Source organism: Canis lupus, chromosome 3 (assembly GCF_003254725.2).
Source record: "Canis lupus dingo isolate Sandy chromosome 3, ASM325472v2, whole genome shotgun sequence".
NCBI classification, from domain to species: Eukaryota; Metazoa; Chordata; class Mammalia; order Carnivora; family Canidae; genus Canis; species Canis lupus.
In genome coordinates, this window is record NC_064245.1 from 90,009,518 (window position 1) to 90,035,063 (window position 25,546).

The 25,546-nt window shown below is 36.5% G+C and overlaps 1 long non-coding RNA gene across 2 annotated transcripts in view; it reads left to right on the forward strand.

Annotated features, from left to right (window-relative positions):
- LOC112653820 (uncharacterized) overlaps positions 1 to 11,008 on the forward strand; it is a 32,170-nt gene extending 21,162 nt beyond the window's left edge. For both annotated transcript variants that reach the window (XR_007409659.1, XR_003132553.2), the window contains one exon: positions 10,741 to 11,008. This is a non-coding gene — a long non-coding RNA (uncharacterized LOC112653820). The remainder of the gene's footprint in view (positions 1 to 10,740) is intronic.
- The last annotated feature ends 14,538 nt before the right edge of the window (positions 11,009 to 25,546 follow it).

Below are 25,546 nucleotides of genomic sequence, written 5' to 3' on the forward strand. Positions count from 1 at the left end.
GTGGGCCTCAGTGAGGCTGGAGAAGGGAAATGATGTGCTTCCCTCTACAGAGAAGATCAACTGGATGCTCTTTTCAGACACCTGAGGCATTGCTTTCCATCCTTATTCCAACAGACCAAGGAGATTCTAGTCCTCTCCTTGAACTGGAATGCCAGCTCTAGAATTCACTGTTAATTAAGCACATTATTCCTCAGATATTGAGGGATTGAAAGGAAACAGAAAAGCTCAGTTGTGGAGGCAGAAATGATATTGCAGAAATTAGACAATAGTGGTCATATGTATTAACTTAGATCTTTGAAAAATCACCCCTGGGACACCTGGGTGGCTCAGAGGTTGAGCACCTGTCTTTGGCTCAGGGCATGTCCCAGGGGTCCTGGGATCGAGTCCCACATTGGGCTCCCTGCAAGGAGCCTGCTTCTCCCTCTGCCTGGGTCTCTGCCTCTCTCTGTGTCTCTCATGAATAAATAAGTAAAATCTTTAAAAAAAAAAAGGAAAAAAGAAGAAAGAAAAATCACTTCTGCTGTGTGTATGTGTGGTTGGGGGGTATAAAGTAGCGAAGCCACTCCGCTCCTGGCAGACAGGGGAGGACTTGTGGTAAGTAGGTAAGCGTAAAGAGTATGGAGAGGCAACAAAGAGGAGCCCCCCCTCCCCGTCACATCCCCACTCCATGGAAGAAAAAAAAAAAAAAAGACTCTAAGTAGTTCAAGCGATTCAACTAGGGAGAGTAAGAAGAGAGAAACACAAACCTCCAGGCTCCAAAGACTTAGTGATTCTTAGATACCGATCTGCGATTTCTGATCGGTTTGGAAGTATTTCAGTGGTTGCCTTGCTTTGTTGAATATTCATTCTGGTATTATTTCAGGCTGTTTTGCTGAAATTATTCCAATTATAGGTTTCTTTGGCTGTTTGTGTATGCGCGTATACACATACGCACGCACAATCAATAATTTAGAAAACATTTACTTGAATTCAAATAATATTAGATGTTTGTCTCCCCCACTGGGTTATGAGTTTTAGCAGTGCAAACACAATGTATAAATAGCACATTTTATAGTGCCTGGTGTATATTAATGCTTAATAAATATTTGTTGCATAAATTCATCTCCTTTTATAAGACAGTTTCCTAGAAACCATGTTGATGTCAGGCAAGAGCCTGTGCTTATTGTCTTTTTATATCAGAGGAGTTGAAACCAGAAAAGGGGCAAGATACAGCAGCTAGACCTCGTCACTCTGTCCGTAGGCCCTGCTTGAGTACCTGACTGCGGTCCAATCCCCTTTCCTAACACACAGCCTTTCTCTCATCTGGCTTCTTTCTGTCCCTGTTCCCCTGGTAATTTTTTTTAAATTTTATTTTATTTTTTCTCATAACTTGATGTTGCATCAGCTACAGCTGCCCTTTACAAATCACCTCTAACCTTCACTTTTTGTCCTCACTTTTGCTTATCCTGCTCTTGGCTCCGTGCATCTGGCCCTCGGAGGCATGTCTTTCTAATCCTCAGGATTTTAGGCCCTTCTCCTGGGGCAACTGGGATTTTTAAAGTTGGTTGGAACATAAAGATGTCCAGACAGCTCTATTTCGTGGGGTTTAATAGTACAAATAGAGTGCTCAAGTGTGTTCATTTGATTTATAAACACACGGCGTTGTCACTGAGACCCCTTGGGAGAAGAATATTTGTACAATTATGTCTAGCTTTTACTAAAGATAATTTTGTGTCTGTTTAAGGTATGAAGGAGTTCTTTCAAGAAATGTTATCTGATTCTTAGTTTTCAAACACTTTCAGCAAACTTTCTGTTGTTTACGGGGATTGGTGTTTATATTAATATTACAGATAACTTTGTAAATAAAGACACATGGCTCAGATTCTGTGGACACTAAAGTTGCTCATAATTTGCAAAGAAGGCTTAACTTCTTATTTTTCATATAATTATTCAAATAGTCAAGTAAAACGTATAACTATGATTAACGGGACATTTATGAGAGCTGTTACTTTCTGTTAAAATACCAGAAACACAAAGAGTTTAGTCTATTACTGATATAGGAAACATCTTTCAATGTTATGAATTATTTGGATAAGATAACACGCATTATGTGTTTTTTGGTTGGTGTTTTTGGGTTTCTTTCTTTCTTTTTTTTTTTTTTTTTTTTTTTTCTGGGAAGCCAGGCCACTGTGAGCAGAAAACAGATTCTATGGCCACCGGCCCACAGAAACTAGTGGGCCTCTCTGGCAGGGCATGAAGGAGTTTGATCCTTGGTCTAATTAGGCATACTCCCTCTGGGACTCTGCTTAGAAGTCAAAATTAAGGCTTGCCTTGTTTCCTTGCAGTGATGGGGAAATCCATTTCAATTCAGCAGCATTCCCTTGACTTGAACACATTTGGGGACTTGGAAGCATAGCAGAGCAAGCTCAAGGGTTACATACTGGAGCTGCCAGTTAGCAGAATTGGCAGGCACCCCTCCTAAGCTTTTTGGTTTAAAGAGGCTGCTTCCCTCCCACAAGGAAGAAGCCAGAACCATATGGCCCAAACCCCAGGTGGCTCTCCTCCACGGCTTGTGGTTCCCCTGAAACTTATTCTCCAGACTTGAGGCCTGCCAGAGATTCTCTGATGGCAGACACATACAGGCATGGTTCTGTAGCTGGTGGGGAAGATAAACATGCAATTCACCCCCAAAGACATGGGTGGTGCACCTACTATGTGTCAGACATCTTCCTATGAAGAGGGAGATGAAGATGCTCTTGTCTCCTCCCTGGAGTAGCTTACAGTTGTGTGGCTTATTCACTGCTGCTGTTGATCTATCATACATTGAACAACTAGAAGGGGAATTAGGAGCAGAGAAACTCTGATATGAGAATATTATGGAAAATTACAAAGAACACCGCACTCTGAGTCCTAGGACTCTGATCTCTCTCTGGTTCCATTACTTAGCCATTATGGATGAAATTAATTAACTAATGAAATACTTCTTGACCTGTATACACTCTGCTCACGTTGCTAAGATTTTTTTTTAATTTTTTTTTAATTTTTATTTCTTACGTTCCTAAGATTTAAGGATACTACTATAAATAAGATATGGTCACTGACATCAAGATGTTTACTCTTATGCCATTTGAGTTTTAGTTTCCTCATTTATTGAATATATCATTACTGCCCTTTTCATCTCACTAAACTATTTGGAGAAGCAAACTTGATAATATACATGAAAACTCAATTACAAAAAAACTGTACATGTATATGCAGCAGATTTATACAGCTTATTACATATAAGCGATTTTCAAGGTGTGAAGTATCCAAGCTAGTACATCCTGGTATTAGAGAACAAAGCAAAAAAAAATCCATTTTTGAACTTTCAGACCACTATTTCTTCCCGTACAGAAGTGGTTCTGGGAGTGTGGTCTTGGACCAGCAACATCACACCACCTGGGAATTTAGTAGAAATGCAGATTGATGGGCATCATTTAGAATTAATCAATTAGAAACTCCGGGGATAGAATTCAGTGGTCTGTTTTCACACCCCTCCACATGATACTGTTATAACCCGTCAAAGTAGAGGACCACGAATATGGACCGTCCTGTCTTTCCCCAGCTAAACTGTCACGCCTTTTCCATCCTGGCCAGCAGATTGTCAAAGTCTCTTCAGGTTTAGAAGAATTTGAATCTGAGAAGCGAGGGAGACTTAAGGAGCCTAATTCATGCAAATGATAACTTTATTTTGTTTCATCTTTTATTGATCAACGTATTTGTTCACCATACATTTATTGAACACACATTATGTACCAGGCATCACACTCTGCTCTTCTTCATAGCTTTCTGTTTTCCATGTGGCCTTAACTTATTTAAATGACATGATATATTTTTTAAAAAATTAAAAAGCATATCCTGACATTGCTCTCAAGCCCTGGAACATAACTTTATCCATTTGCTACTCAAAGATCTGTTTCCTTTTTCCCCCCTCTATTTTTTATTGTCCTTTCCCCTTCAACTAAGAGCCAGAGAAGACAATGGGGGCTAATATGTTGATGCATTTTCCTCGTGTACACGAAGACTTTATTGAAAACTCTCCATGGGAAGCTTGTCTTTGTTTTACTGCAATTCCTCAATAACCTGGTGACCTCGAAGAGGCAATTCTAGCTTGAAAGCTGAAACATCTTACTGCCTGCCAAAAGTGAGAGGGACCTGCACTTTGGGGTTTGTGGAGATTTTATGTATTTGAAGGAATATTCCCTAGGTTATATCCTCTTCAGAGACCAGAACCAAGGCATTCAGAAACAGCTGTGCAGTGGGAAACTGTCGGGGTAGATTCTTCATGTTCAGCTAATGGGCCCCACACAAGCCTTATTGAGAGGAAGCCTACAGACCAGCGGTTAGAACACAGGAGCTGAGCTTCAACTGTTCCTTTGGTTTACAGAGCTTTCTCTTTTCTCCACACGCTCTGAGAGAGAGTTAATTTGGGGAAAGTTGAAGGCTTGCTATGTCCAGCTCCCTCTTTCTTTCTATCCCTATCTCTTATGGCTCCTTTCCGTCTCTGAAATTCTTGGTGCTTTTACAAAGGAGAGCACAACCCAGTGAAGCTGTTACATACCCTGGTGAACCTGACCTAGTACGTTTCCCTCCTTGGATGTTAGGCTCATATATGATGACATATATGATGATTGCCAACAAATGTTGGCAATTTATTAATATACTTTAATGAAGCCTGTCCATTTCCAAGAGAATCACCTGGAAAGGGTTATGATCAATACAAAAAAGCATAAATATCATCAACATCTTGTATCACCATCAATGAATGCAGATGCCTCTTTGCTTATAGGGCAAGTGAATTAGAATTCTCTGCCCTTAAAGTCGTGGAAAAAGGAATGGCAACAGAAAGAAAAATTAAGATTTAAAAGTTTATATGTTTTGCTAAACAGCAAGTCACTTTACTTCTCTAGAAATTAGTTTCATCCAAAAATGAGAGCAGCGAATGCTCATTATGCATTGTTTTAGGCATTTTTCAACTATCAATGAACTGAAATTAATATTTTTTAATGATTAATTAATTAATTTAACAGAGAGAAAGAGAGAGAGAGTCCGCACAAACAGGGGAAGGAGCAGAGGAAGAGGGAGAAGCAGACTCCCCATGGAGCAGGGAACTTCACACAGGGCTTGATCCCAGGACCTTGTGACCATGACCTGAGCTGAAGACAGACACTTAACCAACTGAGTCACCCAGGTTCCCCCAATGAACTAAATTTATGACACAATCCTGTGATGGTAAATTTTATGTCAACTAGACTGGGCCACAGAGTGCCCAGGCGTTTGGTCAAACATTATTCTAGGTGCATCTGTCAGGGTGTGTCTGGATGAGATTAAAATTTGAATTAGGACATTGTGTAAAGCAGTTTGGCCTCCTGAAAGGTGGTGGTGGTGTTGGGAGGTGTTTCTCATCCAATTAGTTGAAGATTTGAATGGAACAAAAGATAGATTAAGGGGGATCCTGCTGCTTCAGTGTTGAGTTGGGTCATTGGCCTTCAGACTCAGACTCAAACATGGTCTCTTCCTGGGTCTTTAGCCTGAAGCTTTCATACTAGACTTTCTCCGATGACTCTCAGACCCTCAGATTTGGACTAGAACAACAACATTGGCTCCTCTGAGTTTACAGCTTGCCATGTACAAGTCCTGTGGTTTATTAGCTTCCATGACTGTGTGAGCCAATTCCTGATAATAAACAAAAGTCTCCCTCTCAGTTTCTACTTACACACACACACACACATACACACACACACACACACATCCTATTGGTTCTGTTCTCTGGCTAATACCAAACCTGTGTCGTAGATACTACTGGTATCTCCATTTTACAGACAGGGAAACCCATACTAAAAAAAAAAAAATAGGTAACTTTCTGTGATGGTTTAAAGGTATGTCCATAGATTCCTTGATACTCCTATCCCAAGAAAGGAAGGATAAGTCTTGTCCCCTTTAGTTTCTTATTTTTATTAAGTTTTTTTTTAATTCCAAGATAAATAAAAATAGTACTATATTACTTTCAGTTGCATAATATAATGACTCGACAATTCTGTACATTACTCAGTGCTCATCATGATAAGCATTACTCATTAATCCCCATCACCTCCCTACCCCCCCCCCCACCTCCCAACCACCGACCTACCTTCTGGTAACCATCAATTTGTTCTTTTATTTAAATAAGAGTCTGTTTCTCTTGCTTTTCCTTTCTTTTGCTCATTTGTGTTGTTTCTTAAATTCCACATGAGGGAAATCATATGGTTTTTGTCTTTCTCTGACTGATTTACTTTACTTAGCATAATACTCTCAAACTTTGTGTCTGGTGTAAGAACGTGGTCCAGTTTCATTCTTCTACATGCCGCTGTCTAGTTTTCCCAACACAATTTGTTGAAGAGACAGTCTTTTCCCCATTGGATATTCTTTCCTCCTCCATCAAAACATTAATTGACCATATAATTATGAGTTTATTTCTGGGTTTTCTATTCTGTTTTATTGATCTATGTGTCTGTTTTATGCCAGTACCATACTCTTCTGATTACTACAGTTTTGTAATAAAACTTGAAGTCTGGAATTGTGATACCTCCAGTTTTATTTTTCTTTTTCAAGATTGCTCTGGTTATTTGAGGTCTTTTGTGGCTCCATACAAATTCTAGGATTGTTTGTTCTAGTTTTGTGAAAAATTCTGTTTGATATTTTGATAAGGATTGGATTAAATGTGCATATTGCTTTGAGTAGTAGAGACATTTTAACAGTATTTGTTCTTCTAATCCATGAGCATTGGAACATCCTTCAATTTCTTTATGTCATCTTCAATTTTTTTCGTCAATATATAATATCTATCAGAGTATTTTGTTAAGTTTATTCCTAGATATTTTATTATTTTTGGTTCAATTTCAATGGGATCATTTTCTCAATTTTTCTTTCGACTATTAATAATTCATTTTTAATGAATAGTATATGGCAGACATGATGGGATGTCCCTCTTAAGACTAAGTCATAAAAAAACTCTGTTTTCTGTCCTGGTCTCTCTGTCTGTCTCTGTCTCTCTATTCCAGGGAAGCCAGTTACTATACTTGTGAGCAGCTCTATGACGTGACCCATATAGTGAGGAATTTAAACTTCCTGCCAATAGCCACAGAAGCCAACTTGGATTCTTGCACTTGTTCAGATGACTCCAGTTCATAAGAGATCCTAAACCAAAACTAGCTAGCTAAGTCTCTCCTGGATTCCTGACCTTTATAAATGGTGTGTGATAAATGTTTATTATTTTAAGTTTCCAAGTTTGGGATAGCTTGTTACACAGCAAGATATAACAATTACATTTGCCAAAGGTCACACAATTCATAAAAATCAAGATCCCAACCCAGGCAGTATGTCTCAGGATCAATAGTTTTAAAAGTACCTCCTGTTGCCTATCTTAACCACGCAGTATCACGGACCATAAACCTTTGATTACCATCCCCACCCCAAAATAACTGACAAAAGAGAAGGTCAAAGCCTCCATATTTCACTTCAAATAGTTCCTGCCATGGATCCTCTTTAAAAGAAACAGTAAATCAGAGTAACAGAGTAGATTTTCCTCTAGTTATTTGACCTCAGAGATGTTCTTGCCAAACCTTACCTAACAGGTGAGATTGAGGCTCAGTTATGCCCTAGCCCTAGTGACTGTCTGAAAGAGGGTTGAGCACTTTTAATTCTTTTCTTATTGAAAAAAAATAATATTTTGTAAGACACAAGCTAATTGAGGCAACTGTTTAACTGAGATTTGGTTTAATAACTTTTTTTCTTGAGCAAGGAATTTTTATTTTTTATTAGTTTCAGAGGTAAAATTCAGTGATTCATTGGTTGTATATTAAACCCAGTGCTCATTACATCAAGTGCCCTCCTTAATTCCCTTCACTCAATTACCCCATTCCCCACTACCTTCCTCCCCAACCCTCAGTTTGTGTCCTAGAGTTCAGCGTCTCTTACGGTTGATCTCTCTCTCAATTTTCATCTTATTTTATTTTTCCTTCCCTAATAATTTTCTGATATCATTTTCAAAGAGTAATGGCAATGATAGGGTGACCAAATAGCATCCACTTCCCCAGAGACTCATCTTAGGACAGAATAATAATCCCTATGATGAGTCACAGGTCCCTAAATGTGCCTTACTTCTCACCTCAAGGCCTTTGCATAGGCTGTTACCACTGTCTAGAAGGACCTCCCCACCTGGCATCTCCTGATACTCCTGATATGCCTTACATGCAACTGCCTCCCTCATTCCTTGAGACTCAGTTACATATTCAGTGCCTTCTAAGATACCTTCTTGTTACCATTTTACCCACTGCAACTCCTTGGATCCCAATAGCAATTTAGATGGCATAACACAGACTAAAATAATTTTTTTGGAAGCAAACAGACAATGATTTCTGTCAAGCTTGTGATATATACTGGCTTGGTGTCCTTGGCTGAGTGTCCCAACCCCACTAAACCTGCTCTTTTATCAGGTAGAGATGTAAGGGTTAAATGACTCCATAATTGAGAATGGCCCTGGCATACAAAAATATATTTTTTTCCAAAAATATCTTAAATAAATATTAACTATTATTTTCATTGTGTGAAGTACTCATCAAAATGCATGCAACACCAAAAAAAATGCATGCAACATTTTCAATTATTTTCTCTTTTATAAGAGACGCTATTTTATTGAAATATAGTTGACACACAATGAGAATAAGTGCTTTCTGAATGAATGAATGTTATTTTAGTGTCTTGTCTTTATAGCAGTGCTGGCTGATGCTATGAGAGTGAGAGGAATTCTTGCTCATTTATCCTCACTGCCACTTCCTTTAAATATATCTCCAACTGAATTCCATAAGTTTGTTTCTAGCCAATCATCTTGCCAAATGTTGAGGTCTTAAACCTTGATTCATAATGACACCCCTCCCTTTTTTTCACCCTTTTTGAGCATTTTGTAAATTGTGCATTCTACACCTTTCTCATTTGCTGCCTTTCTTCATGCCAAGGGCGTCTGACTGAATCCAGCCCTCATTTCCTCTAGTTCTCTTGCTTCAGCCACCTCTGGTGAGTCATAGCTTCTACACTGAGTGTCTCCAGCTCCAACATTCTATTCTCCATGTCGATATATTTATTTCTCCCCAAATGGCTCTTATCATATTACTCCCTGCAAAACATAATGTATTGGCTGTCCATGTCTCAGAAACGAGAAATCTCACATATTTGTTGCAGATTGCAGTGAAGACACATTGCCTACGTTTACCGTATTCATGTTCTCCCCTTTATTGAAACCGTATGGTTTTTGCTTCCATAACACACCCCCGTGCTTTTCCATCTCCAGGCTTTTAACCATTCCTTTTTCTAGAAAGCCCTCTTGCTCCAGCTTTGCCTGTGGAAATAAAGTTGTCTTGCAAATACTGCCTCACATGTCACTTTCTCCATGAAATCTTTCTTCATTACCTCACCCTTTTCCCAGGTCCAGCTGCTTCATTTTCTCCTTCCTATCTCCATGGCCCTTTGCCTCTTGTTTACAAGATTTCTCCTACGCTTTGTGTAATGAGATTTTGTCTCCTTCTGTTGCAGATTTCAAATTTCTTGTACTTTAACCACCTTGATAATCATCTCCCTTCTGAAGATAAGTGCCGTGCTTTGCATCAAATAAAGTCTCGGATCCTGAATTGAATTGCATTATATAACCAGTTAAAATTCCTGGTGATATAGATATAATTAGAATTATATAAATGCAGTCTAAGATAGAATTATCTCTTTTCCACAGAGTTTTTGAGAGTGACAAACACTTGCTATTTAGGCAACTCTAGCAAAAACATCTTTACCTAAGTGTCATTATAATGTGGAGAAATTGTATGAATGTTTGGGATTGAAATTTCTGTCTGTCTGCCTTCCAATTACTAGAAAACCCAAACTAGCCAACTCAAGATGGACTTTTAACAAAATACCTCCCTGTAATGATAATTGCTTTTGGGCTTCAAACTGACTTATTTACTAGCTTTTCGATTGAAAGTCATTTCTTTTTAGGACCTGAAGGGTTTTTGCACTGCCTGGGGAATTGGGCAGCCGCCTTTAATTAGAAAAAGGCCAAGATATTCAACATACAGTAGGATTTGTAATATTTGTGATGGGGCTGGGGCGAGGTGAGGAGAAAGTGTAGGTTCAAGAAGGGTGAAATTACTCATTTTTTACCTTTTGTATGTTATTTTCCTGAGTCAGTGGGACAGAGGAAAAACAAAGAATTCTGATTTGTATTCACTCAACACACAACCCTGGACAGACGCAATGGGTACTCTGTGATGATTACTGGCCAGCTTAGAAAGTGCTCTCTACAGAGCTACATGAAACTTAGACCTGTTCACATGAGGAACAAATGGTACTAGGGAAATAAAATACATATTTTCAAGTATGTATTGTTAATTATATTTTTAAAATTAGGGTTTACATCCACATTTGATCCAATAATTCTTAGCCTTAATAAAAACGGCATGTTGCAGAATTCCCACCAGAAAGTTGAGAAGTATCTGGAACACAGAAGACAGGTTTGGCTCACAACACAAAAGGCCCTTGACTTCCAGAGGCAATATTTTTCTTTGAAAATTATTAAGCCCTTCAAATTTTGTTAATAAATCTGTTTGAAGTAGAGTTGAGGACTCTATGCCAGCTAGCTACAAACAAAATAGGTGTCTAATTTTGTTTATGCATTTTGTATTTTTTATTGTTCTTTAGGTGCTTACCACATTTATACAAAAGGAAACAGAAATTCAACGTCTTGGAAATCTCAAATTATCTTCAAAATGCAAGTTACTTTTCTTAATAATCGTAAACTTTTGGGATTGTGAAATAAGCAACACAATTTCATTCAGAAAGGAACATTAACCCAAACACAGATTTTTTTTGTAAGGAAATTGGATTTCCCCCCATCTTTCTCTAGAGACCTGGGAATATTACCAAGGACTAAAATAATTAATTGTCACTAAAGGACACACTTATCAAATATCATTTACATCAAATTTGAGGTTCCCTTTTTTTCCATATTTAATAGCCAATTAAGATGTAGAAATGTGCCTGTTAAAGAATATCACAACTATGTTAATAGTGAAGCAACAATTTTATGAAAGCTAATCCAGGAGATCATTCCGAATTTTCTTACAAAGGAAATTAGCATTGATAGTCATCTTTCTGGCAGCAGAAGAAAATGAAATATATCATTTCCAGATGTGTCTATAACACATAAAAATATATTTGAATTTTATGGGCTTAGTAAAATAATAATTTAGCTTTACAAAATTGTCACATTGAGAAATTCGTTTGCCCTAGAAAGTCAGTATTTATTCCATCAAATACTATTCAAAGTCTTTAAACAATACATACTTTACTGAATTTAATTAAAATTAGATTAATTTAATTTTAAGATAAAACATTATGAAGGCCACCGAGTATATCACTGATAGTCATATAATGAATCTTTTTTTTTTAAGGTTTTGTTTGACTCTGGTTGACGTGCAATATTGCTTCAGTTTCAGGTTTACAATATACTGATTCAACATTTCTACATATTATGCTCACCCAAACCGTAGCCACTACCTGCCACCATAAAATACTATTACAGTATCATTGACTATATTCCCTATGTTGTACGTCTTATTCCCAGGACTAATTATTTCATAACTGGAAGCCTATATCTCCCACTCTTCTCCACCCATTTTGTCCATTCCCTCACCACCACCACCACCACCACCACCCCCATGGCAACCTCAGCAGTCTCTGTTCTCTGTTGCAGTCATTATTTTTCTGATTTTCAAGATGTCTGCTTCTGTGGACATTAATTTTTTTTCAGTTTCTTTTTTGTTTGTTTGTTTTTATTTTAATTCCAGTTAGTTAGCATACAGTATACTATTAATTTCAGATGTACAATATAGTGGTTCCACACTTCCATCCATCACCCAGTGCTCATCATGACAAGTGCCCTCCTGGATCCCACCTCCTATCTCACCCATCCTCTCACCCACCTCCTCCTCTCTGTAACTATAAGTTCATTTTCTATAGTTAAGAGTCTGTCTCTTGGTTTCTCTCTGTCTCTCTCTGTCTCTGTCTCTCTCACTCTCTCTACCTACCCCTGCTTATTCGTTTTGTGTCTTAAATTCCACATATGAGTGGAATTATACAGTATTTGTCATTTTCTGACTTATTTTGCTCAACATTTCACTCTCCAGCTCCATCCATGTTTTTGCAAATGTCAAGATCTCATTATGTTTATGGCTGCATAGTATGCCATTACATGCATACCCCACATCTCCTTTATACATGCATCTATCCGTGGACACATGCTTGGGCTGCCTCCATGCTTTGGCTACTATAAATAATGCTGCTATAAACATAGGAGTGCATGTATTCTTTTGAATTAGTGTTTTTCTATTCTTTGGGTAAAGAATAGCAGCATGATTGCTGGGTCATACGGTAGCTCTATTTTAAACATTTGGAGGAATCTCCATACTGTTTTCGACAGGGCCTGTACCAGCTTGCATTCCCACCCACAGTGCATCAGAGTTCCTTTATCTCCACATCCTCACCAATACCTGTTGTTTCTGGTGCAGTTGATTTGGGCCATTCTGACAGATGTGAGGTGATATCTCATTGTAGCACCAATTTGCATTTCCCTGATGGTAAGTAACAATAAACATATTTTCAATGTGTTTGTTGGCCATCTGGATGTCTTCTTTGAAGAAATGTGTGCTCACGTCTTCTATCCATTTTTAATTGGATTATTTGGTGTTTGGATGCTGAGTGGTATAAGCTCCTTATATTTTTTCAATCCTAACCCTTTATCAGGTATGTCATTTGCAAATACCTTCTTCAATTCTGTGGGTTTCCTTTTTGTTTCGTCAATAGTTTCCTTCACTGTGCAAAAGCTTTTTATTTTTATATAGTCCTAATAGTTTACTTTTTGCTTTTGTTTCCCTTGCCTCAGGAGACATATCTAGAAAAAGTTGTCATAGCCAGTGTCGTAAATGTTACTGCCTGCATTCTCTTCTAGGACTTTTATGGTTTCAGGTCTCAATTTAGGTTTTAATCCATCTTGAGTTTATTTTTAACTTTCGTACTTTGCATGCTATATTATAGTAGTGGACTTTCTAGAAGAATTATATTCCTATAAAAATCTTTCTTTAGGGAACACTGATAAATATTTCACTCTTTTTTTTCTGTGAAAATGCACACATGGGGCACCTGGGTGGCTCAGTGGTTGAGCACCCACCTTTGGCTCAGGTTGTGATCCCGGGGTCCTGGAATCAAGTCCCCCATCAGGGTCCTCACAGGGAGCCTGTTTCTCCCTCTGCCTGTGTCTCTGCCTCTCTCTGTGTGTCTCTCATGAATGAATAATTCAAAAAAAAAAAAGAAAATACACGCACATCTACACAAAAACATATGTCAGGGTGCCTGGGTGGCTCCGTCAATTAGGTATCTACCTTCGGCTCACATCTGATTCCAGGGTCCTGGGATCAAGCCCCAAGTCAGGCTCCCTGCTCAGGGGTGAGTCTGCTTATCCCTCTCCTTCTCTGCCTGCTTGTGCTCTCTCCTTCTCTCTCTCTGTCAAATAAATTAAATATTTAAAAACCACAAACACATGTGTATATACACACATATGTATTATATGGTGTGTATAATATGAATAGTATGTACATACAATTTATTGAGGTTTAATACATATCAATCAAATACATTCATTTAAGCATAAAAAGTTGGTAAATTTTGAAAAAAAATATTTAGAACATTGCATCCATCACTATACTCAAGATATACATCATTTCATCATCCCCAAAATTTCCCTGTTCTCCTTTATATCCATTTCCATAATCTCATTCCAGATGAAACAAATGAAGATCTTCTTTCTGCCACTAGAGATTAATTTTTCCTGTTCTAGAATTGTAGAGAGAAATATTTTTTTTGCATATTTCTGCATTCACTCATCATAGAGTTTTTGAGAGTTTTGCATGTTATTTTCTCTTTTGTTGAATAGTTATTTGGTTGAGTGAATAGCGTGCGGTTTGCTTACCTCCTTACCTACTGGTAGGTAAACAATTTGGTCCTTTTCAATTTGGAGTTATTACGCATAAAGCTTCTAAGAGCATTCTTGTGCAAATATTTATGTGGACATATGTTCTCATTTCTCTTGGTGGATATCTAGGAATAGAATTCTGTCTTTAGAAATTATTTATTTACATTTATAAGAAACACTCAAAGTTGTTCTTAGATACTCCAAAGTGGTTTTCACATTTTATATCCCTTGCAATGCTTAATAATTCCAGTTGTTCCACATCTTTACCAAAACTTGCTATTGCAAGTCTTTTAAGTTTCTTTAGCTGTCTAATTAGTAAATCAATAGTTTTAATTTCATTTTCCCCAATAACTAATGTTATTGAGAACTTTCTCATATGCTTATTAGCTGCTTGTGTATCATCTTTAGTGGACTGTTCAAATTTTTGCCCATTTAAAAAAATTGGGTTGTTTTCTTACCATGAATTTTTTATCTAAGCTGGATAAAGTCTCTTGTTACAAATATGTTTTGAAAATATTTTCTCCTAATATGTCGCTCTGGGCTTTTTTTTTATTATTTTCTTCACAGTGTCTTTCAAAAGTCAGAATTTTAAAAAATGTTTTATTGAATGTAATTTGTTATTTTTTTTTCTTTATAATGATTTCTTTTGGAACTCTGCCTGAAGAACATTATTTGCCACATGGTCACAAAGATTTCCTTTGATAGTTTCTTTTAGAGATTTTAGAGTTGCGGATTTTGTGTTTATGTTCATGTTCCATTTCAAATATATATATATATGAATATATAAATATATATATGGTTTAAAATTATTATCTTTTCTAAATATCAATATCTAGTGCCAATCCCATTTATGGAAAAGATTTTCCTTTCTTCATTAAATTACTTTAATATTTTTGACAAAAATCAATTGTCTTTTAGGTACGCTCTATTTCTGGAATCTATACTGTTCTATCTCTACATACCTAATTTATGCCAATATAACACAAATATTTTTTCCAGACTTACATTTTCTCCTTTTCTTCTGGGACTTTGATCACATGAATGCCATATTTGCTATTTTTCCTGAGATATCTGTGGTCTCAGGGTCTATTTAATTTTTTTCAGTTAATTACTATTTGCTTTCAGATTGGACAATTCATTTGGATAGGTCTTCCAGTTCACTGATAATTTCTCCAGCCATCTCCATTCTGTTCTTGAGTTCATCCAGTGATGTTTTGTTGTTGTGGTTGTCATTACTATATTTTTCAGTTCAAAACTTTCATCTTGTTCTATCTTCTGCTTCTTTACTGAAGATTTCTATTTTCTTCATTTATTTTCAATAGGATTTGCAATTGCTTGCTAGAGCACTTTTATGAAGGTTATTTTTTTAGTCTGTTACAGCTTCAAAAAAGGAAAGAAGGAAAGAAAGAAAGAAGGAAAGAAAGAAAGAAAGAAAAGAAAGAAAGAAAGAAAGAAAGAAAGAAAGAAAGAAAGAAAGAAAGAAAGAAAAAGAAAGAAAGAAGAGAGAAAGAGAGAAAGAAAGAAAAAGAAAAGACAGTGGTTTACACAACAGAAATTTATTTTCTCATAGTTTTGGAGTCTAGAAGATCAAGCTGCCATCGAGGTTAGGTTCTGGTGAGAGTTCTCATCTGGGCTAGCTGATTGCTACTTTCTCACTGTGTCATCACATGACAGGAAATGAGAGAGAAAAGGAGAGAGGGAGCTTGAGCAAGTTCTCTGGTATCTCCTCTTACAAGGGCACCAATCCCATCAAAGTAGAGCCCTTCCCTCATGGCCTCATCTAATTCTAATGACCTTCCAAAGGGTCTTATCTTCATATATCATCACATTGGGGTTTAGGGATCAAGGTATGAATTTTGAGGGGATACAAACATTCAGTCCATATATTGCCTTAAATCCTTGTCAGACAATTCCAGCATTTGTGCCAGCTCAGTGTTAACAATTTTCAATGGTCTTTTCTCATGGATACTGAAGTCATGGTGGTTCTTGCTATGATGAGTAATTTGAGATTTTATCCTAAATATTATGTGTATTATATTATGAGACCCCAGTTCCTCTTGAAATCTATTTAGCAAACAGTCAAACCTGTTTAGGTCCAGAATGCACATTTTTGTTAACTGTGATTAAAATGTCAATTTAGGGGATGCCTGGATGGCTCAGGGGTCGAGCATCTGCCTTCAGCTCAGGTCATGATCCCGGGGTTCTGGGATCAAGTCCCACATTGTGCTCCCTGTTCAGTGGGGGGCCTGCTTCTCTTTCTGCCTGTGTCTGCCTCTCTCTGTGTGTCTCTCATGAATAAATAAGTGAAATTTAAAATGTCAATTTAGTTTTCAAAGCCTTTGCAGTGCTATTTTGCTCTGCTCCAGTTGTGTGTTTCCCAGAGGCTAACCTGAATCCTAGGTTGTGTTTTGGATCCCTCCTTAGTTCTCAAGGTTTGCTGTGTTGTTTTGTGTCAGTTTCAAGTATGAGCCACTTAGAGATCCGCTCAGGAAGTCATGCCCAGAGTTTGCAAATTTCTTTCTGTAACTCCCTCCCCTTGGAACCCTTCGCTCAGCTCTATTGTTGGGAAGGAGGGAGTGTGTATTACCCCCTTATTGCACGGTTGTGCAGAAAGACTGGGTGCTGTCTACAATCTCTGAAGCTGCAGAGGAGAAATACCATTGTGGTGGTTCTCAGATCCTGAGGCTGCTGGACAGTCTTCCTTTTCTGCAACATTCAGAGTGTTTTGTCATCTGTTTTAGAAAACTTGGTTCTATAGTTTTGTTCTATTTTGTTGTTTGTGAAATGATTATGGTGGAATGTATTTCTATTGTATCTAGAATCAGAAGCCCTATGAGATCTTTCGATGAAGTGATTTAATGTCTTTAAAAGTTAATAAATATTTTCTGTTATTATTCCTTAACATATTGTCTGTCTTGTTGTTTTTTTCTCCCCCCTACATTAGGACTCCAATTACACATTCTATTTCTTCTCACTGTATTCATTATGTTTTTTATTCCCTCTTTTGCATTTCTCTGTCCTTTTAAAATTTTTCTTCTGGCCCATTTCTACTTTATTCTCACTTTTTCTATGTCAAGTCCTCTGTTAAGACAATCTATTGAGTTCTTAATTTCTGATATTTTATTTTCAATTCCAGAATTTCTATTTGGTTCCTTCATTAAAAAAAATAAAAATAAAAAATAAAAAATAAAATAAAAATAAAATAAAATAAAATAATAATAATAATAATAATTAATAATTTCTATGGGATCCCTGGGGTGGCTCAGTGGTTTAGCCCTGCCTTCAGCCCAGGGCATGATCCTGGAGACCTGGGATCAAGTTCCGCATCAGGCTTTTGGTATGGAGCCTGCTTCTCCCTCTGCCTGTGTCTCTGCCTCTCTCTCTCTCTCTCTCTCTCTGTCATGAATAAATAAATAAAATCTTAAACAAATGATTTCTAGTTCTATGCCAAAATTCTCAATCTTATCTCTAATTGCCTCAAACATACTAAGTTATTTTAAGTTATTCCAGATATCTCTACTAGCTGGAGTCCTTTTGAGTGTTTTGTTTTGTTTTAGTATATACTGTCTTCTTTTCTTGTGTTACTGATGATTTTTTATTGACTACTAGACAATGTATGTGAACAAATTGTAAAGATAGTTTGAGACTTACAATAATGTTATATTTCTTCAGAGAATAAGCAAACTTGTTTCCTCAAGGTGTCTAGAGGTGCTAGTGATTCCATATGACATAGGTCCAATTTTAGGGATTAACATGTGTTGAGCTGTTTTCATCCATGCCAGAGGCTTCTATTTCTAGGTCAACCCTTCTTTAAAAATGTAACCTTTCAGGGTCCTGTCCTAAAGTATGTCCCTACCTATGGTATACCTTGAACTCTACATTTTATGAGGTTCATGAGTATCTCAAGACCTCTTGGGCTCTCAGCAGTTTCTTCTGCAATTGGCAAGTGCTCCTAGAACAAGCATGGAGTTATCACCCCCTAAATTCTGGGCCCCTAATCCTTTCTTCCTTGTTAACTTCTTTATACCTTTGAGCAAAATAAAGCCTCTTGACTGTCATTTTTTGTTATTGTGAACAGGTGTTTAATCTGAATTACCTAGTGTATTAGCCAGGGTTTTTCACAGAAATACAGTGAATAGAATAGAATGGAAAGATTGAGAGAGGCGTGGAGGCGGAAGACTTTAGGAATTGGCTCATGTGGTTATGTAAGATGGAGAACAAGGAGAACAAGGAGAGCCAGTTGTTAACAATTCAGTTTGAGACCAAAGAGCCCTGATAATGTGGGGACTTGATGGTATAAGTCCCAGAATTTGAAGGTCTGAGAACCAGGAGCTCTGATATCTGAGGGCAGGAGAAGATGGTCATCTCAGATGAAGAAAAGAGAATAAAAATCTGCCCTTCCTCCCACTTTTTTGTTCTATTTGGTCCCTCAATCATTTGAATGATGTCTGTTCACACCAGGGAGTGTAGAACTTCTTTACTTAGTCCACTGATTCAAATGCTAATCTCTTCTGGAAACCTTCTCACAAACATGCTTAAAAATAAATATTTTATCAGCTATCTGGGGATCATTTGGCAAGTTGAGCTAACACATGAAATGAACCATCACGCTTAGCCTAGTTACAAACAGTGGTTGAAGATCACACTGAGTATACCTATTTTGTCTACTTAGAAGACACAGGGGATTTTATCAAGAGAAACTATTTTAATTCAATTTAAACATCATACTATTAACAAAGACCATCGCATTTCTTGGCTTTTATCTTCATTAAGATAATAGATAATAGATAATTAAGATTTCTACTTTCCTTTCCTTTTTTTTTTTTTTGGATATCTTTTTTGTTTCCTTTCCCCATCAGGAACAAAAATCAAATTCTCCTCATGTTTTCTACAGATCTCAAACATTCTATTGTTAAAAAATCCTTCCCTCATATTTGAAAGGTAGATGTCTCCTTTTTTAGACCATATAAATAAAAGAGACCCCCTCCCAGTATATAAATTCTGGTGCCATGTGTTAAAATAACTATTTTCCCCACTTCTTATGCTGTGTTTCTCTCTCAGGTAGATTATCAGCTCTTAGAAGAAAGCATTGAGTCAAATGCTTTACCACCATTTCATATGTTGCATGGGCTCCACTTTAGAACAATCTCAACATATGCAGTCTGGCTCTCCAATGTAAACATTTGTATAAATCGACTCAGAATTAACAGCATTATTTTTTCTTTATCTCTTAATACCTATTATTATTGCACACACACACAAAAAAAAAAAACTTGGAAAAATACACTTAAAATAAAATATACATCTACATTAGTTGTTGTATACATGGGTTTGCTAGAAGAAAACTTATCTCTATAGTCAAAACAGAAAATCTAGGATTTGATCATATGATTAACTTCATCAAAACACTCAGTTGTTATGAATATTTATTCAAGATTTCACTCACTTTTATTTTCTCAAAATATCACCTATAACCTTATGACTTCTGTGTATTTATTTCTAGCCCCTGATGCTACACTCCAGTTTCTAGTTATATACTAGATATGTCAGGGCTGCCATTCTTCCATCTAGTGATCTCTATTTTAGCACTGATTTACTTATTCTTTATGGTCCCCCATTCACCCAAACAGATAGATGATTATTTGTTTCTACATGGTACTTGGGTTCAAGTCATACATTTGTATTATATTACTTAAATTGAATGAACTACTATGTTTAAAAAAAAAACTGCAAAGAGAAGATTCTATAATATCCTTCCTTATTTTATTTATTTTTATTTATTTATTTAAATATTTTATTTATTTATTCATGAGAGACACAAAGAAAGAAGCAGGCTCCATGCAGGGAGCCGGACGTAGGACTCGATCCGGGACTCCAGGATCATACTCTGAGCCGAAAGCAGATGCTCAACCGCTGAATCACCCAGGCATCCCCCTTCCTTAGTTTTATGAAGTAGATATGAACTCTACATATTTAAGTCAGACCTTAATTTCTCATATTTCAGCTTTAGCACAACTTGTTTTCTCTTGGTCTAAATGAGAAGAGAGGAAACATTCTCTGTCTCCATCTGTACACCATCTCTTCTAGAACATAAAGATTTATTAAGTACCCATTCTTCTTTACTTCTTCCTGGCTTCCCTGTCTTTCCTTTATGACCTACTTCTCAAACTTTTAATCACTTCCATTACCTCCTCATAGGTATTTTTCAAGTCATTCACATCTCTATATCAATAAACTATAGGTTCACAAAGTAGAACACATACTCCAAGTGCTTTTGAAAAAATCCAGTTGGTTAAAGCAGTTAAAGAAAGAATAAGAAGACTCTGAGTTGAGGTGAAATTTAGGGAAACTCATAAAGCTTTATTCACATATCTTGGTCTCATAAACAGATCAAAGATTTCAAAACATTCACCCAAAGCCTCTTTTTCCTGCAAACTTACCACTGCAGCCATGCTGCTGAATGTTAATGGACTTTCTAGTGGCTCCTTTATTTATCAGACAAGGTCCACATGTAAGGCATAATCTTGGTCCTGAAATTATGTCATTCAGCACATGATCAATATTAGCTGAACATTCTATGTTATCCGTGGGTGAAGCTACTACGTACATATTATCATTGCTATAAATAAGTTAATATCACAGAAAAAAAATGAGAATATTTGCTTGAGGACCTAGTACAAAAATGATAAATGAGGGAATTTGGTGAGAAAAGTATTTTTCTTGGCCTGTGTTCAAAAAAGAGTTTTAAACAATTGCAGGGAACTTTCTTGAGATGTGTGCTGGGAAGCAAATTCAGCTAAATATAAATCAAAGGAGTTCTCTTTATTGTAATTCAAGGATGCCACAATATAGGAAGCAAAGGAGATTGCCAGAGGAAGAAACAAATATTTCCTTCTCCATAGAGAGGTCTTTGTACAGCATGGTTTTTAACTTCTTTCCTTCTAATTCTTTGATGTCTACAGAGAGGCATGTCATGGCCTACAGTGAAGTATCGTGGAGCTCTGGTTAAGAGATTGGTGAGAAGACCTCGTATAGAGTCCTGTACCACTGAGTTAAAGCCCCAGCTTCATCACCACACCTGTGCAATTGAGTTACTTAATTTTATTTGTGACTTAGTTTACCTCTTTCTAAGATGAATACAGTAATACCACATCGTATTTGGTGGTTAGTACAGTATATAGCCTGGAGCAAATATTAAGTAAATGTTATCTTTGTCATTAGTGTTATTAGATATTTTTCAAAATCCATTCCCATAATACGTACAGCTTTCTAGCTGACCCTAGCTTATTTTATTAACTCATTACCAGTCGTCACTCATCATGGTTTGAGCTGGTCTGGGAAATTATAGACAATTTCCCCTATCATGGTTTTTCATTATGTACTGGCATTTACATGTTCTTTCACACAATTGGTCTGATAGATGTTCATTCCTTATTTCTGATGCAATTCCAACTTCATTTCTTTCCTTAATTCTGACAAGATAGATTTAAGTGTTCTCTATTTTCTGTTATTCCAGGTCTTTATTATTCATTTATTATTTATTTTATTTATTTATTTATTTATTTATTTATTTATTTATTTATTGTTTTTTACACTGACATCTCTTACATTCTTTGCATGATTTTTCCCTAGCTAAAAGGTAAAGTCCTCAAAGACAGGGACTATGTGCTACTTATTATTGGGTTTCTCAGAACCTAACCCTCTGCCAGACACATAGAAAGCACCTATTGTTTAATGCCTGAATGAATTTTATAGAATACAATATGGCAAAGCTAAAGTATAAAATAATAGGAAGATTAGAAATATAAAACAAATAATTAAGAATCATGGAAAACAAAATAAAAAAATTTCAATAAACGTTAGTTTTTCTTTAGTGCCAAGAAAGAATTCTAAGATATTAAAAACCATGTTGCCATATTTAAAATAATTTACATTTTAAAAATTCAATATGATACTAAACATTTATATTACAGTCCAAATTATAAATACACAAATATAAGAGTGGTACCCCAATATTATAGTAACCCAATACGACTATGGTAATAGAATTAGAACTGCGCTGCCTTTTATATTTTTCTGTAGTTCTAAAATACATAACAAAATATTTATTATTATTATATGTAGAAAAGACCCATATGCCTTTTTATCCTTTGATAATGCTCTACAATGAGAAATGCATTAGGACCTATGTAAGCCCTACATATTCAGGCATAGTCAATTTGGTTAAAATATGTGAATACTTAGAAGTTCAAATTCTTTTCAGGCTATCTTTTCCAAACCTAGAAAAAAATATACATACATCTCTTAAAAACTGTACATTATCCTGTCTATGATATCTTTTCTTATATCACAGCATGTGCTACAAACCCCAGCTGCTCACCCTATAAACGTACATGTTTAATGGGTAAGAGGCCTGGGAAGACAGATACAGAACAAAGTCATCTTCCGAACAGAAAAACAACATAATTCAAAAAGCCTTATCTTCTTTGTAGTCATTAAGTTGAATTTTTAATCCATACGGGAAATTGCAAGTCATAGTCCTTTATGTATATAGATGAAAAGGCTAGAATTCAGAGAGGGAAGGACATGTGCACAAAGACACACAGCTAGTTAGTGCTGCAGTTAAGACTAGCCTCACAAGCCATGATTTTTTCCATTTATGCAACTTCTCAGAATTATAGAAATAAAGAGGGACTTTAGAAAGCTTTTTCTACAATCCACAGTTGAGGACTTAGCATAACCCAGTATTTTCTTCTAGATCACAGAACTCTCTAGAACTAGGCTGGAATGAGCAGCCAGGACTCCTGCATCCAAGTCATTACATTTTTTCGTGCAAAAGCAAGAAGTTAGTCTAGCTCTCATCTACACCACAGTTAGTACCAGCAGTATCGGAGTAAAACTTGATCCAATATTTTTACATTATTGAAATATTAGTCAGAGTCTACTTTTGTTCTACCAGGAGAAGAAAGTAACTGTCAATCATAAAAGCACATAATTTCTTAATTGTGTTCAGTCTTGTTTTCAGAATTTCTCTGAGATTCTTATCCATTTTATTCATCTTCCTATGAAATAATGATCTACAACAAAGCCAATGAAAGGATTAAAACTTCTAGTTCACACATAGTATTGAGTGTATGTGTGTGTGTCTTACATAAGATGTTTTCCTAAAATCCTGAAAACTGCAAAAGGTAAAGAATTTTTTTTTTTTGCTTGTTTTAAACCTTGATTGATAGGCATAGGCTCAGGTGGCTTATTGTATATATTAGCAAAGAAGAACAAAGTTCCTGGAAGAAGCTCTAGCCCTGTGGATAAGACTGGATTTCCATGAAAACACACACCAGGAAGTGCCCTGTGGTGCATTGGAAAGTAAATGATATAAAAGATGGAGGACTTGAATTCTAGTTATATTTCTGTCCCAAATTAGCTCAAGTATCTAGAGCAAGTTATTTTATGATTCCAGATATCAGGCTCTTCATTTGTTTGTTTACAAAATCCATAGGAATTCATCATCTTTTTTTTTTTTTAAACCTCCTGGTAATAATATTCCTCAAACCTTCCCACTGGGGCTCTTTCTAACAGGCTGTCCAGATAATTATCAAAGACTGTTTAGATCTTAAGCTAATGATAAAAAGATAGAGAGTAAGGTTGGAAACCAAACACAATAAGAAGGCAGTGGTCAGTGGAGAACTAGCCTGTAGTGGACATAGTTCCTGCCTAATATCTGGGGGCCCTTGTCTTTGCCATATTCCAATGCCCTGTCTGTGCTGTGAACCCTGAATAAATATATAACCAGAAAACTTCTTTCTAGCTTCAGAGACAAGCAAATTAGGATGGATTACTATTATGATTATATGGCTGGGTATTTATAATAGGGCAGAAATTTTTGGAATAATCAATCAGCTTCACAAAGAAAAGAGTATTCAATGAGTTAACGCCTATCAATTCAAAACCAAATTCTTTTTTGTTATGTTAACTGTTTTTTTTTTTCTGGAAATATGTGAGAAATATACAATTTGATTTTAGAATCTACTCCTGTGGTTGTGTCATCAATTGTCTGTCATTATTCACCCCAAAAAAACTTTGCTCTTAGGAACAGACTTCAGATCATGTCTCTGATCTGCTAAACACTCTGCCAGTGGCTTTCCAGTGCAATCAGAATAAACCCTTCCCACGGCCATGCAGTTCCTCTGAGATAAGGGCTTCGCCGGGCTACAGCTCAAACTTTCCCATTCTTTACCTCAGTGTTCATTATGCTCCAAGCTCACGGGTCTTTTGGTTCCTTAAACACACCAAGCCCCTTACTACCTTAGAAACTTTGTGCTAGCACCCTTTGCCCAGAATACTGTTTCCGCCAGGTCTTTGCCAGTCCTTCCAGTCCTTCAGGTTTATGTGCAAATATCACATTCTCAGGGAATCTTCCCTTGTTTATCCCATTAAGTGAAGGTTCCCTCCCCGTCCATTACTAAATCTCTATCGCATCACCCTTCTTAATTTTCTCTACAATTCTTATTACCAAACTAAAGTTATTTAAATTATGTATTTATTTATTTAATTACATGTTTGCTTTCCCTTCAAAACACAGTAAGCTCCTTGAGGGCAAGGCCTTATCTGTCTTGCTCATCTGAATGTCTGCAGGATTTTCAGTAGAGTCTTTCACAAAGTAGAAGCTATATAATTAGCACTGGATAGATGAATGAATGAATGCTACTCATATAGATCTATTACCCAGAAATGCAAAACAGAATTGCTAAGGTTCTTTCATTTGAGTTTTTAATTTTTTCAAATGTACCAAATATTTATCATCAATAAAGCCTGTGGCTCTAGAACCAGGAATTAATGCCTGTGTCATTATCTATGATGTCAGTGGTTTGAAAGTCATAAATCTCTTGATCCACTTGCCAAAACAAATGATTAAAAGTAGCGAGTGATAGAGGATGAGGATAGGAAGGGAAGCCCAGAGTTCCCCTTGGTCCTCTTTTCTAGCTTATTACTACTTCCAACGACCTTTCTTCTGAACTTATGCCCACAATATCATGTTTTGTTTTTCTGCTTCTTGCTGAATTCTGTCTAACATCCTTTTTCTTTCTTCAGCATGCCAAACAACTAATTCTGAATTACTTTTTCCACCCCGTAGCTCGCTGTTTTGCATCATGAAAGGAGGCTTAGCTGAATACTACAATCAAAGGACGACTCACATAATTAGAAAAAAAGCCCTGCTTTCTTCATTAAAAAAAATGAGAATAAATTTTCTGTCATTCTTTGCTTGCATACATGTCTTATCCCCTGATGCTCAGTAAAGCTGAATTTTCAAATTTGTAACACTTCTTCAGGTCTCTGGGTTTGATTAATAATAATTGTCAGTCCATTAAAATGGATTATGATGATTCCCAAGGAATTGGTTGTTAACATAATTAACAGCTGGCTTTACTTTCAAGACATTAATCAAAAGAGCAAGTTGCTGGAAATGACCAGGTTCTC